Source organism: Agrilus planipennis, unplaced genomic scaffold (assembly GCF_000699045.2).
Source record: "Agrilus planipennis isolate EAB-ADULT unplaced genomic scaffold, Apla_2.0 scaffold33, whole genome shotgun sequence".
Lineage (NCBI taxonomy): Eukaryota > Metazoa > Arthropoda > Insecta > Coleoptera > Buprestidae > Agrilus > Agrilus planipennis.
Genome location: NW_020438896.1, coordinates 136,506 through 142,505, shown reverse-complemented (window position 1 = coordinate 142,505; position 6,000 = coordinate 136,506). Strand labels below are relative to the sequence as shown.

Here is a 6,000-nt window from a genome sequence, read left to right as displayed (position 1 = left end):
TAAAAGTAATGAAAAATATGTTTTTAAGCAAAATAATAGAATAAAATAAATTGTACTTTATTTTGACACAACATACTTTTTTTATACCTTTTCTAACCAACGTTCTTTATTTATATAAAAAAAAAGGTGGCAACCCTAATTACAAGGTTGACCAACCATGGAAAGTTTCGCATTACCTTTACCTCACCTGCACTAAAATTGATTGAGTTTAAAACTTTTTTAAACATTTCTTTAAAAATATACATCGATTTTTATTACCGTTTTGTATCCTTTGAGCAGTCAGAGAACAGAAAAATAAATACAAGGTTAACTTTTATTGTCGGCTGTAAAATGTTTTGTTCAATTGCAAGGTCTATTGCATCCTCTTTTCTGTGTAAAAAACGAAAGAATTATTGCCATCCAATTTACCCTTACGCTACAACCTTCTGGTATTTTAAAAGTTTTTAAGGGTTCATTGTAAATGGTCGGTGACGTTAAGGATCTTTACCTGAGTATTTAGGAAATGTTTAAAGTTGCACGTACACTGCCCTGCAATGAATGTTTATAATAAGAGCTCCGAATGGAATTTCAGAAATATACAAACTACTGTAAACTGTTATTAATAATTGGAGTACGTGTTTAAGTAATTTAGACTTAAGTTAGATGTGAAATATTTGTTTGATTCTTGCAACTTTATTTATTCGCGTATTGAGCGTAGAATACATAACATAAATAGTTATCTTTTCTATAAATGATGAATTATAAAACTGCTTTCTTTATTTTCAGATACCCATTACATTTAGCAGACGACAATACCATGTTGTTATTTTGGTAAGTTCAAAAGACTCATAAATATTTAACTTATTCTAAAAGTGCGTACAACATACCATATAGAAATTCATGTTAGTATTATTATTAATATATTTTTACGGTTGATTTTCATCGGATATAGACAATTTATATTTACTGAAGTGAAAGACGCTTTTAAGAGTAATATTGTTTATCTAATTTAATTTATAGGTATTGGGGTCATTTTTATATTACATAAATGCCTGTTTCGCCAACCCATTGATATCTGAACCAAGCCGCGTTTAACAAATATTAAGATTTCGTTCTAAAACATACTTTTATCAAAATAAAATATAGCGTATGTTATTCAGGGATGTTAGTGTAGCTTTTTGATAATCGACAAATTTTTAGAATTGGTTTAGTAGAGTTGGAGAGATTGACCCCTACATATAAACAAGGAAACAAACAAATTTGGTATGTGTTGAGTTGTTTCGACCTTTATATGATAAACATCCATGCTTATAATATAATAGTATTACTTATGTAGGGCCTATATCTAATAATTTTTTTTCATATTTAACAAACTTTGATTATATGCGTTGTAGTTTAAATTGGACAAACCGGCAGAAACTTTAAAAAACGCCTATTAAATCATAAAACCAGCTATTTAAAAAAAGAGTGCTTTCATTATTCGTATTTAAACAAATTATGCCTCTTTACATATTGGTATACACAAAGATATAATTATATACTTATGGTGTATTCACTACAATTAAAGGCCTTCGTATTTTTGCCCTTATATTTATCAGAAAGAATGTTCAAGCAATTTAAAATGTGACAAATGTTTTATTTAATGTATGTATAATTAGGCCAATGTCTTATTTATGGTGTTGAAGCTTCTTCAGGGTAGATTATACAGGTCAAATAAAGAATTATCTGAGTTGTATAAAGTATAGAAAGTACAAAAATCAATTTACTAATAAATTAGTAAATTAAAACCCACGTGGTGACATAAATGATTTCACAATAATTATTTGAACATGGATCTTTGTGTTACCTATACTTTCTGCAATACCTACTGTATATTTGAACTGTACAATTCATCTTGAAGAAGTTTTAAAAACATGAAGCGAAATGTCGGTCTAAGTAAAACAATTTTCATTTATTATAATAGGCTCAATAATTCATACATAAGCTAACCTAAATTTTAGCTCAAACCCTTGCAAAACGATTAGGTATTTCATAAAAACCCTTATATTATTTTTACAATGTTCTTACTTTTGGCGTTTGTATCGCATGCATTATTAGACATTTCCTAATTAGTTTTTCCCTAAAATTACGTGTTTTCGGTCAACTGAAACTATTTAAATGAATCAAAATATTCAGCCGCTTCAACGCCAATTTGTTAAGCGTTTATGCAGATAGGATTCTATATTCAGATATTTGTTAATAATTTCAATAATTGTGAGCGGCTATAGACACTCCAAGACTCACTTTTGTGCAATTATGTATGTACTTTTTACTGTTCTTTCTGACTACATTATTCAATACTTTTATATGGTAAGTTTATGGTCGTCGGACGACGTCGCGTCGACAACGGCGACATGTTGATGCGACGTCGACTCCGAGCGTCGGTCGTCGCCGTGCGGATGTCTTCTTTCCGTAAATCGATGTAAATGTAAATTATGTAGAGCATTATGTTTTACTTTGATTCGGTGTCGGTGAGTCGGGATAGGGGCCCTTGGGGACGTCGACGAACAGCACTCGCTAGTGACATAAAGTTGAGTATGTTTTTCCCGGTACACGAGCTCCTCGACGACATTTATTTTATTTATTCCAACGATAAATGTGAACGTATAAGAGGTCGTTTGACAAGATCTTTTCGACCGTACCTCTACACTTGTTTGTCGAATGCAGGATGATATCTACACACTATACGTATTTATAAGTGTAAAGTGTACATTACACAGTGTGTCCGACTCTGTACAGATTCATACTAATTTTATCTTAATGATCAGTGCAAGGAGAATGTAGTCGAATTACATTTTAATTTGAAATCGTTTTTCGATTTTTTCAGCCACTACAAATTCCTCAGATTAATGAGAAAATTGAGCATTGGTGTGTAAAGTCAAAGGTCCCAGGTTCGTTTCCCGGCGGGAGTGTGATAACAGGAACAAAAATATTTTCCTCATTAATCTGAGGAAATTGGTAGTGGATAAAAAATCAAAAAATGATTTCGAATTAATATTGCATATTAACCACTATTAGTAACTAACAATATCAAAGGTTTTATATACGAGTTGCATTTGTTGAAACGGCTTGATTCCGATTCGCCATTGAAGACTACGATCGAAAATCCGGAAAGTCATTTACTTGCCGAAAGTATTTCATAAATTATAGAAAATGCATGTGTCACTAAACGAATTTTAGCGATGTCGTTAATGTATTTTAGCAATACAGTAGTCTGATAATTGGATTTTTCCCCAAAAAAAGGTACATACAGGGTGCCCCAAGCAAGCGGGTTTCTTCAATAACTGCTTTACACTTGAAGGTATTAAAAAAAATTTCTTATAAAAGTAGTATGTATGATGTATCGTCATATCTTAAAATTATTTTCGATTATACAGTGTCCCATTTTTCCTGGAGGCAACCTAACTTAATTTTTTCGAATGGGATGCATCATTTATTATTGCAATTTTGAATTCCCCGTTAAATTTGAATACCACTTTGTTAACCATATATTATGTCTAAAATGCATCAATTTCCATAAAATTCGCACTAAATCAATAAATAGGCTGTTCAGTGCTCTTTAAATATCTCCGAAACGAAAGCTCACAGAAGTATGTTATTTTCATACAAAGCTTGTGGAAGAAATAGCCTACTATTTTCACTATTAACGGAAACAGAATCTTTTCAAATTCATTGAAATCTACCACTTCTAAAATAAATTTTTTCGAAGTGGCATAAGTTTTTTTTAGGAATGTCATATTTTTTGTCAGCTCATCGTGGGTAAAATTTTATTTCCTTTCGTCCAATATAAGGTTTTTATTATCTACNTTGTCAGCTCATCATGTGTAAAATTTTATTTCCTTTCGTCCAATTAAAGGTTGTTACTATCTACGACTAACACTTTTTGAAAAAATTAAACTTTTTTATGATACCAATTTATATCAGAATATCAAGAATGCCTTGGTCGGCGATTCACTTTTATCAACATTTGTTTCCTACGAACGTCAGTTCCGTGTGCTTAAGAAGGTGCTGAGTAACCTTTCCTTTTACGCGTACTACCTGACTATGGCTTCGGGTGAACTTAAAAAGACAGATACAGATGTTTATTTCCTTCCGTACAGACAATCTTAGGGTACTTAATAGGTGCAAATTTCACTGTTCCGCTAGTAACAAACCACTGTAGCACTCTGCGGAAAGCATATGTACTCGAATATTACATCTGTTTGGATATCATTGAGCGTACACTCAAGATGCCATTGGAGGATTTCGCTTGCATTCCCCAAGGATAAAAATCGTATCTGTCTTTTCGTCTTGACTCAAAGTCATAGACTAGACGGTTCAGAAATTAACAACGTTACTTAGCACCTTATCAAGCATTTTCAATTAGACTACACTTTTACATATATAACGTAGACAGGATTATTTTGCTTGATTTTCTGTTTTACATAGCTTTTTTGGCGATTCGGATAGCCGAAATTCGGATATTTAGAGTTCTACTGTAGTTACATTAAAATGTAACTAAAACAATGAATCGTTTTACATATTTGCCTACTGTACATTTTCTCAAAATAATTAACATATCGGTATTTTTGAAGAAGATTGTTTGTAAGTAACTTTCTGTCATTAAAAATGTGATAAAAATATTTACGTATAGGTATGGCAGCTTCAATTGAAATATTAATGTTTAAATCGCTCTGTGTAGCCTTTTTGCTTAATTTTTTGTTTCCGGTTTATTGACATGTAGAAACTCCATTTAATTTGATCTATCTATAGATTGCCACTCATTTACCTTACTCATTTTATTTTTGTTTATCGATATGGCTAGAAGCGTTCGAAATGTGGTGTTATAGGCAAATGATGAGGATACCGTGGACAGATAATGTTAGAAATAATGACGTATTAGAAAGAATAGCAGAACAGAGGACTCTATGGAAGTCAACAAAAAATAGGCGAGATAGTTGGTAGGACACTTTCTGAGACGTAAAGGTCTAGTCAGAGACATATTAGAGGCAGAAACGGGAGTTAGGAGGAGTAGAGGTAGACCTACGTTAGATTACTGTTCGCAAATAGTTAAGGATGTGGAATGTTCTAGTTTTAAGGAAATGCGAAGATTATCTCAGGATAGGAAAGAGTAAATGTGCGTATCCAACCAGTCTTAGGGTTGACGACCTTATGATGATGATGTCGTATGCTATATACAGATGCAGTTTCAAATTTTTAGGAATTCTCACGAATGAATGTCTCATTGAAACTTTATTGAAAAGTATCTGCGCTAAATCTACCTGAAATTAAGCTTACGTTGGACGTTGCTACATTCACCATGATAATCATGCTAAATTTGGTTATTCCTATTTACTGGTACAAGAGTACCTACGCAGAAATGACTGGCAGATTTTTTGAAATCCATAGAAACCTCAAGTTAAGCGGATAGTCTCAAAGTTTTCCAGGGTTAGGGTTCCGGAATACCTACTTTTAGTGATGGACAATTCTCAAATGACTTACTTGTAATTAATAACTTTATTAAATGTTGTCCCTCAAATTACGGAATGTTAACAAATTTTAATAATGTCTCTTGTTATTTTTTAAGAAATTATAGGTAGTTAAGACGTCCCATATAACACGCTCGTCTAACTCCTTAAATTTTATTTCCAATGCAAAATGAACAGAATGCAGTGATTCGACTGTTTTCTTATTACAGTTTTATTAAATTACTATTATTTTGAATTTATTTCGTAAGATAACTATAGACTATAGAAAAGGTTTAGCTTATTAAAATGTGGGGCAAGCAGGTATCGTTTAAGGTTGAGGATTTCTGTTTCTCGCGGACGTTTGTAACTTGTTGGTGTTTAAACCGACTGGGTAGAAGGCTGCATCTTTTTATGGTTCGTGAAGCTTTCTGTATATTAAAAGACGTTTTGATTCGATTCTTCTGCAACAGAGAGAACCGGTTGTACTTTGATACACCTGTGGCAGGAATCAAGAATTAGATCTCATCTTTCTCGC

At 32.3% G+C, this 6,000-nt stretch overlaps 1 long non-coding RNA gene across 2 annotated transcripts in view; it reads left to right on the top strand.

Annotated features, from left to right (window-relative positions):
• Nucleotides 1-6,000, top strand: part of LOC112904037 — a 107,805-nt gene that overhangs the window by 9,559 nt on the left and 92,246 nt on the right. For both annotated transcript variants that reach the window (XR_003230857.1, XR_003230858.1), the window contains exon 2: nt 766-810. This is a non-coding gene — a long non-coding RNA (uncharacterized LOC112904037). The remainder of the gene's footprint in view (nt 1-765; nt 811-6,000) is intronic.